The sequence below is a fragment of the Aedes aegypti genome, chromosome 1 (genome assembly GCF_002204515.2).
Source record: "Aedes aegypti strain LVP_AGWG chromosome 1, AaegL5.0 Primary Assembly, whole genome shotgun sequence".
NCBI lineage: Eukaryota > Metazoa > Arthropoda > Insecta > Diptera > Culicidae > Aedes > Aedes aegypti.
The window spans coordinates 84,600,705-84,613,398 of record NC_035107.1 but is presented as its reverse complement, the minus strand read 5'-3'; the positions used below and the strand labels follow the sequence as shown (position 1 = coordinate 84,613,398).

Genomic DNA, 12,694 nt, shown 5'->3' with positions numbered 1-12,694 from the left:
GGCGCAGATCTGTGTGGGACTGATATGCAATTACTTTTTATTGTGCAACAATTTGACTTGCTGTTTTTTGCTATTTTTTGTTTTCGAACAAATCATATTTTTATATTAGTGCAGCTGAAATAGCATTGGAAGACATTCTGAAAACTGAGTCCAACTCAATTTTGTCGAAAATGCAGATGGGGCTGACTTGTGATTCATGGCAGTATGGTAGTCTTAAAAAGTGAATGCCTTTTGACTACTTCAAATATGAAGGATTTGTTTGACTCCAATCACAGGGTGTCCAGTGGACGCTGTCCACTCAAAATTAGTTTTTCAATTCCCGGATGCCTAAAAATTTAAAACAGTTTAAAATCATGGGATCGGTGATTTCATATTTTCAGGAAATATTAAATATTTCTAACTATGGATTTTGAAGCAGTATGTTAGGGGATAAACTGAATTAAACTGAATAAAGTAGACAAATATTAGAATCTAACCATTACCCCTCTACCAGCAGCTTCAATTTTTATGGCTCAAAAATATTGAAATCGTGATAACTTTTTTGTTTATTAGTATCTTTGCACCATTCTTTTACAAGTTCTCAAAAAACTCTTCTTGTTTTCGAATATGTGACGATATTGATAATCGGTCATCTGGATCCGGAGATATTCCACAATTCCTTGGTGAGCCGACGCGTAGCCATAACACACGTAAATACCTCAGGCTACAGAATTTTTATCGTATGATACATTAATGCGATTATGTTGTGAAAAAAATGAAGCGATTTGGTGCAGCCGTCTTTGAGTAATGAGCATTTATGTTTCTGGTACTACCCTGGACAAATAAAGTTCTTGAAAGCTCTAAAAAACCTCATATCGTAATTTTCAGATTTCTCCAAGAATACTGAACCGATTTTTATAATTTTTTCAGAGGAGCTCCTTATTACCTGGTATTGTCTGGTACATTTTTTTTTTTTTTTTTTTGATAAATTTACCAAAAACAAAATAACCGCCAAAGACATTTTATATGGAAAATGTCGGTCCCCCAAGGAACATCGGAATATCTTCAGAATAAGATCACCAATGATTAATATTGACACGGCTTATTAAACTAGAAGATTTTTTTGAGATCTTGAGAAAAAATGGTGCAAAAATATCGAGAAACAAAAAAGTTATCGCGATTTGAATATTTTTTGGCGGTAAAAATGAAGCTGCCGGTAGAAGGTTTAACTCTTGAAAGGGTTTTGTAAATTCTCCTGCTCTTGGATGTTAATTTTTTAGTACCGTCAAACGGGGTGACTTGCAAGTTGCAACACATTGTGATTTACAACTAATTTTCACTATAAAACAGAAATTTCAAAAAAAAATTCGTTTTAAATCGGTGCTTCAATACGTGTGACTTATAATCCAAGTAGGGGTCACGATGAAATCTGTTTTTTTTTATAAATATTTGTATACGTTAAACGTAATTCTTTTAAATGTCTTGAAAACTGATATTTGATGAAGGTTCAAAATCGTGACGTGAAAATATGAGGTATGGTGTTTCAACTCTTTAAAGAGTTGTTATTCATCAACCAACTACAAACACTCGTTAAAAATATTGTTTAGTTAAGATATTGGACCTTGATGATTTCACACATCTTTTTCCCATACAAAAATAGCACAATTATTTTCTTACAAAAAGGTATTCAAGTGGCTCTTGTACTGGTTCGAATGCTTCAAATACATGAATAACAATACTTAACAAGTGTGACTAATAAAAATATCAAGATTTTGTTGGCAAAAACTAAATTAGCATTGAGTGTTGCAAGTCACCCCGCACAAGGACATTCAAAAAATTTCACCTTTTTGATGACTTTTGATATGACAATATAATTTGATTAAATTTTCTGTCATTCCATTATGTAGGCGGACCGGCCATTAAAAGTTCTAAAAGAAATTTAGATTTTTAGATGACGTTTAGATCATAGTTTTGGTAGATTGAAGTTGAAAAGTATTGCAAGTCACCCCGTTTGACGGTAATACAGAATCAATTGAATTGTAAACTGTGGGTTTGAATTTAAAAGAGATATGGTTGGAGTTCATACAGACCGGACTAGTCGATATTTTGATGTTTTTAAGATACGTTAAGGACTCCATCAATTCTGATTTCCGATGCTATTTTGATACAGATTTATCAAACATTTATTCTCTATATGTCTTTCAACATAATAGTATTTTTAATATTCTGGATGCTTGGGGTAGGCTTTTCTGAACCCATTAAAAACACTTGATCCAGTTTGTCTGAACGCCGACCATATGAACAAACATATATAAATGATTCAAAATCTAAAAGACCAACACTAATGACTGAAAAGCTTTTAGCCTCTCTATCAGCAGCTTCAAATTTTTACCATAAAAGATATTCAAATCACTTTAACTTTTTCGTTTTTTTATATTTTAGCATGATTTTTTAACAAGTTTCCGGAAACTCTTATTTTCAGAATCTGCTTCGATATTGATCATTGGTCATCTGTTTTTGAAGATATTCCGATGTTTCTCGGAGTCTTCGAACGTCGGGTGCTTAGGACGATCTTTGGCGGTGTGTTGGAGAACGGTGTGTGTCGGCGAAGGATGATCCACGAGCCACGAACCACCTGAAGGTAGCAAAAGCTGGATAAATGCGTTGGGCGGGGCATGTTGTGAGAATGCTGGACAACAGCCCTGCAAAAATGGTGTTCCGATCCAGCAGGTCCAAGAAGGTGAGGAGCGCAGCGGGCCACCATGCTGAACAAGTGCTGCAAGATCTGGCGAGTGTGGGCCGCAGCTGAGAACGGAGGACGGCAGCTGCGAACCGAGTTTTATGGCGTGGAATTGTTGACGTGGTTTTATTATAATGACAATGTAATAAATGAATTAATGAAGCACAAATGTTGCAATCATATTTAGTTTAACCATTATTATGTTATCAATATATTACATTAAATATCTCATCAATAGCAAAACATACAATCATAGCAAAATTTGTCATTGGTCTGTTATCCTTGTACGTCATCTAATAACTAATCAATAACAAAATATAAGACAGTCAACTCTCCCTTTCTCGATATTCTTTATCTCGATATTTCCCTTAACTCGATGATATGCGCGATCCCTTCAATCTAACATGCTTTGATACCTATGTAACCTAACTCGATGCTACCTGTGAGTTTACCTCTTTGATATTTTCATGAAAAGTTCCAAAAATGTCCTAGAAATGTTAATACATTTGATGAATTTGAATGTTATAATTAAATTGATAGCAAAACTAAGATTTTTCGCCCATTTCTGGGAAATAAAATCTTTAAGCTCGATCCATGTGATGCGTGTATCTCGTTGTTACTCTATTCGACTTGTCTTACGTCACACGATTCGCTGAAACTACACAGACAACCAGAAGTAACACTTAGAACAAATCGCAAAAAATCAATGTTGCGAGAGCATGTACGTCCAATGCTAATATCACTGTGTTTGGCGAATACAAAACCAAGTGTCAGTAGTGTGTATTTATCAAACCCGGACAAAAAAGTGAGCGCTCTGTGTGATCGATTGGCTACTAGTCACATGTTTGAATTAATCATTAAAATAGTGGTCAATGTACAAAGACGAGAGTGTGTCTGTCGACCAATTTACAAGCTTAACAACACCAAATCTATGATGTATTACTATTAAATAACATTTAATGTAAATATCAATTCAGCTAATTACAAATAAGCTCAGTAGAGCTTCATTAAAATCAATATTTTTCGAATTATGAATTTAGTGGCTTAAGTGTCCGGTACTGGGGGATCTCCCCCTATTCTATGTAACTCATTGGTACTAAACCAGGGAGGACGCTTCAGAATCATTTTCAAAATTTTATTTTGAATTCTCTGCAGAGCTTTCTTCCTGGTATTACAACAGCTAGTCCACATTGGTACAACATACAACATGGCTGGCCTGAAAATTTGTTTGAATAGCAAAAGCTTGTTCTTAAGATAAATTTTTATTTTTCTATTAATAAGAGACATTTTACATATTTATTATATTTGGTTTGAATGCCCTCAATGTGATTTTTGAAAGTTAAATTCTTAAATTTCTTAAATTCTTTTAGCATGAGCCCTAGATACTTAACTTCATGTGACCAATTTAGAGCTTTTGGTTTGTGTGAGAATATCATTTGTTGAGTTTTGGAAGCATTAGGAGAAATCTTCCATTTCCATTTCCAAGTATGAAAAAAATATCCAAATTTGTTTTGCAAACGACTACAGATGACACGCAGACTTCGTCCTTTGGCGGAGAGGCCTGTGTTTTGTTGGAACGGATCAAATTTGTTACACGTAAAAGTTGATGAGTGGCCGAATATCCATGGCGGAATCCGAACTGTTCATTGATTCATTGAATTTTCGTTGATGTGGACCATCATTCTGTTCAAAATGACCTTTTCAAAAAGTTTACTGATGGAGGAAAGTAAACTGATTGGACATAGCTAGAAGCTTCTGCTGGATTTTTGTCTTGTTTTAAAATTGGAACAACCCTAGCATTTTTAAATTTGTCAGTAAAATATGCTGATTGAAAACATTTGTTAAATATATCAACTAACACTAAGAATGATAAGCTACTTTCTGGAAGTTTCTTGATGAGGATGTAGAAAATTCCATCATAGCCAGGAGCTTTCATATTTTTGAATTTTTCAATAATAGTTCTCATTTCTTCCAAATCAGTCTCTCAGGAATTTTCGCAAATGTTCTCTTGATTGAGAATATTTTCGAAGTCGTGAGTAACTTGATTTTCAATTGGACTAGTAAGTCCTAAATTAAAATTGTGCGCGCTTTCAAACAGCATAGCAAGTTTTTGAGCTTTTTCGCAATTAGTTAGTAATAATTTGTTTTCCTCTTTCAATGCCGGTATTGGATTTTGAGGTTTTTTTCAAAATTTTAGATAATTTGTAAAAGGGCTTAGAGCCAGGGTCCAATTGAGAAATCTTATTTTCAAAATTTTTGTTTTTTAATTGTTCAAAACGTTTCTTGATTTCTTCCTGCAAATCCTGCCATATAATTTTCATAGCAGGATCGCGAGTGCGTTGAAATTATCAGCCTTCTCCTCACGTTTTTAAGACGAATCAAGAGTTTAAGATCATCTTCTATAATCACGGATTCAAATTTTACTTCACATTTTGGAATTGCAATGCTCCTGGCATTTGTTAAAGTTTCAAGAGCATTGTCAATATCAAGTTTTGTTTGTAAATAAAGGTTAACATCAAGATAAGAGTCAATATATGTTTCATATATATATATATTCCAGTCGGCTCGAAAATTATAAAAAGTTGAGCTGATTTGATTGAGAATCGCTTCATGGGATATTTGAAATGTAACAGGGACATGATCAAAATCAAAATCAGCATGAGTAACTAATTGGCTACAAAGATGACTAGAGTCGGTTAAGACCAAATCAATCGTAGATGAATTTCTAGAAGAGGAAAAACACGTAGGGCTATCAGGGTATTGAATTGAGAAATATCCTGAAGAGCACTCATCAAATAAAATTCTGCCGTTGGAATTACTTTGAGAATTATTCCATGACCGATGTTTGGCATTAAAGTCACCAATGACTTATTGCGAGTCAATTTTCGCAAGTCAGTTTGGAGCAAATTAACTTGCTGTCCAGAGCATTGAAAAGGCAAATAGGCTGCTATGAAAGTATATTTACCAAGCTGTGTTTCAATTGAAACAGCTTAAGTTTCAAAAACTTTAGTTTCAAATGAATGATTATTGAAACTCCCCCACATGCCTATCAAGTCGATCATTACGATAAACAAAAATGTTAGGATCTTTTTTAAGTTTGGATCCAGGTTTTAGATATGTTTTAGTAATAACTGCTATATGCACGTTATTAACTGTAAGAAAAAATAAACAGCTCGTCCTCTTTACCATGCAAGGAACGAGCATTCCTGGTGGTATCGTTTGTTCATCATATGACGTAGGGGCTGAACCAGAAACTGTTAATGGTAAAACAAGATAAAAAAAAGACTAAATTCATTGAAATAGATTGAAGTTAACTTCTATTTTACCTTAAAAAAGAAAAAACGCATTTCCGACCACCGGATACGCGTTGGGATGAACTGTTCATATTGGGTGAGGGTGAGTGGCTGAACCGAGACCTGCGTTGTGAAGTACAGATGTGCATATCCGATGCGATCGTAATCGACCTTAAACTTTTACACGCCATACACATCGGGGATCTTGAATATGGCCTGAAGCATCCACCAACGATGTGGCTTGAGGTCCAAACAAACGGATCGATCCGGACGAATTCCAACTGGATATCGTTGACCTGGAATGGTTGCCACTTGCCATCGGCAGCCAGGGTTTCATTCACGACCGGTTCGGTGATTGTGTAAGCTGCAGGTGGTTGATTTTCTTTCTTTTTAACCGTGTTTTTAAGTGTTTAACCGAACGAACGCGAATAACTCCGTTTCTTCCAAAGACCCATTTGCTGATGAATGCGGCCATATCCTGGTTATCCGATTTGTTGTGCAAATTTTCATCCTGGGCACGCTGAACCGGCGACACGGAGAAGAAATAGAGTGACCCGGAGAATACGACTCTGGCGTTGTTCCGGGCCTCTTTCGAACGGTGTGGGGGTACTCATTGATAGGGGCGTCCGGAACATAGCTGCAATCGGTAAATACTATCCGCAGTCCACACCAAAGGATTTTCCATATAGGCCAACTGACCGGTTCCTCGGTACAACAGTGGGCCCACGGATTTCTTCCCGATGACGATTTCCGAATTGATCAAATTCTCCGGGGAAGCCACCACCAAAGTATGATCTTCACTGTCCGAGATGTCGTAGTTCAGATGATCAATAACAGCGGCATTCTCCTCGTCCACCTCAAATTCACACTTGGATGCCAATTCCATCTAGTTGGGTTCGAGCTTCCCGCGACCAAAACGTAGCCTCCGTTATTCATGAAATCGGTGATGGCCTCGACGCTCAACGATCCACCGAATTCCTCCGAAGGGGGCGAACAGGATAAGGTGCTTGTACAAAAATTCTCCGTATTTCGACTGGACCAGACTGGCATCGTCCGCTAGGTAAGTTTCCTATAAGCCAGCCGTAAAAAAAACAAACAATAGCGTGTTCTGACATTTGGACTAACAACAATCCATGTATATTCATTAGGAAATGGATCCCATGTATATAGAAATGCAAGAGCATGAAAAGTCAAACCAGGAGTTTTTGGTCATTGAAAATGTATGGAGATTTCAATATTTTTTCAAATATTTCAAAAATATCGTAGTTTTTGCGAAAAATATTTGGTCTCGGAGCTCGCTAACATTATTACCTACAACCTGTACCAAATATTTTCCATGATAATTCGTTTGTTGAGCATAAAATCAAATTTTAATAAATTTCTTCATACATTTAAAATTCTCAAGACTTCTGCTCACTAACGCCATCTGTTGCATTTTTTGCCGAAGCCAATAATCCATTGAATATTAAAAATAGCAAATGAATTGATTATTAGTGTTGTTAAAAACAGCATCACCGTTGATGAATTGTGATTGGTTTTCAAGGAAAAAGCACAAATTTTGCAATTTGCCGACGGATTTGTGCGGTATTTTGATGAAAATCATTTTTTTCACAGGTGAAATTGAATTTGCTGCCACCGAATATCAGTAGGTGCATGAGAATCAGTGTGGAAAAAGTAATTGAAAACTGAATGCACGTTCTATGCAATGAGAATATATACCAAGGTGTTGAAGAAGAAGCAATGGCTATGGATCAGTAAGGAGAAAAACGTAAACACAAATAACTACGTCACTAATTTACACGGCATCTTATGGGAACTCACTCGCTTGTACTACTTAGTGAAACATTTTGCACCGTACACAGATGTCACGCACACTAAATATATTTTCTACACTTCAGTATACACACCAAAAAAATCTAAGATTTACACGTAACGTTATTTTAGTTTCAATCATGCAAAGCTATCTCTCATGTATTCTTCAGTGATAAAACCTATAAACACATCTATTCTATCCAACAGTGTTACCAAATTCCTTAATATTGAACGCGAAACGTCTTCTCTCAAAGAATGTTGCTTGCAAAACAGCTCGGTTTACATGGTTTTCCCGCTGAAATTTCAATCATAAATAATGCACATGGAATGACAAGCCGTTGATTCATCCATGTGCATTATTTTTGGCAGAATATTCAGCGTGGAATCATGTAAACTGAGCGATCTTGTTTCCAATTTCACTTTCAAGATGCAAGAAAGCATGCAATATTGGCGAATGTTGCATGTAAGATCATGAAATGTTTTAGTTTCACTCAAGATTGCAACCATTATAGAATGCAATGAGACAGTTTACATTATTTATCGTTGAACATTCAGTTATAACTCGTTTAACATGATTATCATAGAAGTTTAGGTGCCATGTAAATTTAAGATTTTTTTTGCTGTGTATATTCTCATTGCGCTCTATGGGATTCGTGTGTGTATTGTCAAAGCTGCATTCAAACCAAGAAAAACAACGGTGACGGATCCTACTCAGGGTCGGCGATGTTAATTCTCGAAAACTTATTCAAATAGCCTCAAGTCAAAAAAGTGAATAAACTTACTTTATTGATCCTACGTGTTTCGCAGACGAAATTCCACATGTTCCGCTCCTACCCAACTAGATTTTTCACTTTTAGAACGTTTAATTTCCGGATTTACAAAACGACGAAAGTAAGATTTGCAACTTTCGCAACCAAACCACTACTTTCGCCGCCCCGCTATATAGAGAGACAAAGTGACTTAACCACGAATCAAAATAAAACACTACTTGAGCCAATTTTACACTGGTAGAAAAACGTCGAAAGTAACTGTATGAAACGGCTTATCATTTAGTTATAATTATTTTTGTTGAAAATAATACAAACTACCTTGTTTTTGAACGCGATCTGATTGTATGCAAAATTTGAGCGATGCACACGGCGAAAAAATGTTGAAAAGGTGATTCATTTTAAAACAGTTTTAGAAGACAGGTTGTGATTCTTCTCAATTAGTTTTCTCAACAGCGTATGAAAATTACTTACGTCGATTTGAAAAAGTAATCGAGAATTGTATATTGAAATATGCAGATACTGCTTTTAATCAGATTCGAGCTCCAGAACATTTTTATGTATATTTTCGAAAATTTTGATTTTTTGTGCGCACTTAGATCACGCGTCTCCAGTGAAACTTCATTTGCATGTTAAATTGCATATTAAATGTTGTAGTTAGTTCAAACTAGATTACCTATAAACAAGAGTGACGTCATGTTCCAATTTTGAAAGGTCTTCTGCTCAATTGGAACGCGGGAAATGACAGTTCGCCGCTGTTCCAATTTTGACATTTACTCTACTCTTAGTTGAATCCACTCTGGTTCAAACCATTTTTAATTTGAATGATATGAAGATAAGCGAGTAAAAACAAAGTGTTCCAATCAACGGGGGTACCGAGTTTAAGGAGTTATAGTTGGTCTCCAACTGAGTGGACAATAGGAAGCTTCAGACTTGTATCTATCAGGAAAAGGGTAACGATTGGTAACAACCTCTCGAACATTCAGGTTCTCTCACTGGCCGCCGAGCGGCGACACTGATGTTTATATTCCACTCGCTGATCGCGTTACGCTGGAATCTCAAATTTCTCAAACTTCCAACACAAGCGCATGCACGGAGAAAATGGAAAATACTTATTAGTATAAGAAATATTATTTTTCATACATTATTCCTTTTTAATCATTAATAATCTTAAAAACCAATCGTTGCTATATTTCATTTTATACTTCATGATGCTTATTATTGATTAATGTTTTGCCGTGCTTATCTAGAGATTCATGTTACTATTCGGACTTACATCTGGTATCTGGTTTCATTCGGCTTCTAATCTCATCGAATCCAATCACGTTCTTCCATAATTCATCAATGTTCGATATTATGTGATCGTTTAATAGTGTCGCGAGTGAAAACTGACAAACGAAGAACTGGAACGTGAACTTATTGCTCTAAACATCATAATTCACAGTAGATCACCCGCCATTATATCATTCTATTTGCGAGTCTATTGTATCCAGTACTCATCTGAAACAACTTCATTGAAGGAATTTTCATCCCAGGGAAGCTGCGGCAAGAAAAAATAACAAAATGAATTGGTGAATAGCGATAAGGTAAGTTCGTTTGTCGTAGTCATATCGGTGTTTAGTGATCATATCTAACAATTTCAGTTCATTTCGCTAAAGCAGCTCCATTCCGAACATCGTGAACAAATCAGAAGTAACTGCGGCAAGGATGTGGATAACGGATTTTAATCGATGCGGAAATGGATCGGAGGAAGAATGAACTATAAACAGGAAAGCTAAATACAGTTGTAAGGAATTAGATGTAAGATACAATTTAAATGAAAATAAACACTTTACATGCTGTTTTCCTCCCTCACGTTTTCGATGCTTTTGTTTACAGTTATTTAATGAAAATGGTTGATTTTATTCAATATATAGAATTTAAGATTTTTATGCATTTAAATGTATAACTGCCAAAAAATCATTTATCGATATAAAACCCGTTTATACTAGCCAAGCTTAATATGTAAAAATGCATCGCAATGAGTGAATAGACCGAATATGGTTTTAGTATGGTATTTAAGCTATCTAGTATAACATTTTTTAAGCGTGTGGATGAATGGTAGTCGAGAATTGTCAAAACGTATGGAAAATAATGGAAAACGCGAATTACAAGTAATTAGGAAACTGGATCAAAAAAGTAGTGATTAGAAATCAAGCGTAAAGTGAATAGATAACTTTTTGTGTTTAGTTCAACTTCCATGGAACTTTCTTTGCTTCAGGGTTTCGTTTTTACTACCACTGAAAAAGAGTCATGAAATATGAAATATCGAGTAAAGGAGAGTTGGCTGTAAATGTATTACGGTGCCGGTGCCATTAGTGGATTACCTAAGCAATAGAAAATCATAAAACAATAGCGAAAACCTTAACAGAAGTTGTTAGGGAGCAAACCTTCAAGCTTAGGCAGTTGGAGCGAAATTGGCTGGTATGGTGAGGGTCTGGTGGATTGATCGAAATGACAGAGTAACGACGTTCCGAACCGTTCTGTGTGAACTTCAATTTAACACTAACTTCATTTCTCCTTCATCAACAATTATATGTGTGGTGATAGTATGATTATACATACATGAATCGTTATGTGTAATGGGGAAAATCAAGATAATCGAACAAGGTGAATCTATTTCAAGAGTGCATGAGTATGGTTTTACAAATTCTATAAAAATTCAAATAAATTCAAAATTGTTTCTTAATTAGAGGTTCTAGATCAGTTTTATTGTCAACAGAATTCTTTCGGCGTTAACAGATAGATTTCAACCTCTACTATATGGAAAAAATATAAAAAGAGTGATAACATTACTTGTTGGGCATAAAATCGCTTGAGCCACTATTGGTACACGTGTTCCAGTAGTTGCGCTAGTGCTCCAGTAGTAGACGTCCAGGAATGGTTCAAGGAATTTTTAACAAAATAGTTGATTTTTATATAGTTTTACATTTTTTCCTCGGAGCAGCAACTGAATTCTTACGAATGTGGCATAAAGATCATCTCTGTGACATTTATTCATTTTTATATATCCATTTAAAACACTGCTTCCATCGGTTGATCCACTACTGGAACACGACAGCAACTATTATTTATATGACTTTTTGATAAAATAAAAAGCTGAAATTTAGTAAACAGGCTAAACTAGAGGCGATCTATCCACCAAAAATAGCGCATATCGTTTTCATCGAAAAATATACATTTTATTCTATAGTCCAATCTACTGGTACATTACAACCATTGGTACCGGCACCTTATATGAAATTATGTACAGTCGAGGATAAATTTGCAACTGGTAAGCTCGTCTCATGCTTATGATTGTGGTGTACAGAGTCTGCATTGTAAGGTTAATAATTAAATTTCGTAGTTTTTACAAATTTGTATTGATTTTTTAATTTGCCACATTTCGCGGCACATCACTGATATTTATAAATTTCAATTTTCGCTAAGAAAAAGATCCATTCTCTTTGGAATCTAAAATATGTTATGTAGGAAATCCTTCACGAATTTTAGCAAAACAAAAAAACTCATTAGCAATGTCTTTTGTGATTCTTCTACAAACGTTTCAAGTATTCAGTCAAGTCTTCATAATAAAGCAATAAAGAAAAGTATTCAAGAGTTAGTTTAAAGTAAACTCCAGTATAGTTCATTCAAAATTTACTTAGGATTTCTAAAAAAAATACAAATACACAAAATTCTAGGAGTCTCACCAAAAATGTCTTCAAGATCACCAAGCAAGGATTAATTCACGAATACTTCAGAAAGTTCGCCAACAGTTTCTCCAACTTTGCTTTTGAAGTCGATCCTAAAACTTCTCTGCGTTATTGTTTGAAAAAATCTCAGCGAATATTATACAGATTTCTTGCAAAAAAATTAAACGATTATTATTAATATTATCTTTATTGACGAGATTTGCAGCCCGAGGCTGGCTCATCTCGGAATTAAATGATTCTTTCAGGTGTCACTGTAAGGATTCCTCGTAATGCTCCACAAAAATTTCATTACCAATTAAAACGAATTCAATTGGAGAAATGTAATTCGTGATTTCTTAGAGAAGTTCTTCGCAGATCTATCTGCATTTTATT

The 12,694-nt window shown here is 35.2% G+C and overlaps 1 pseudogene; it reads right to left on the bottom strand.

Moving 5' to 3' along the window:
- Window positions 1-5,901: 5,901 nt before the first annotated feature.
- On the bottom strand, window positions 5,902-7,447 carry LOC5578299 (annotated as a pseudogene).
- Window positions 7,448-12,694: the final 5,247 nt, after the last annotated feature.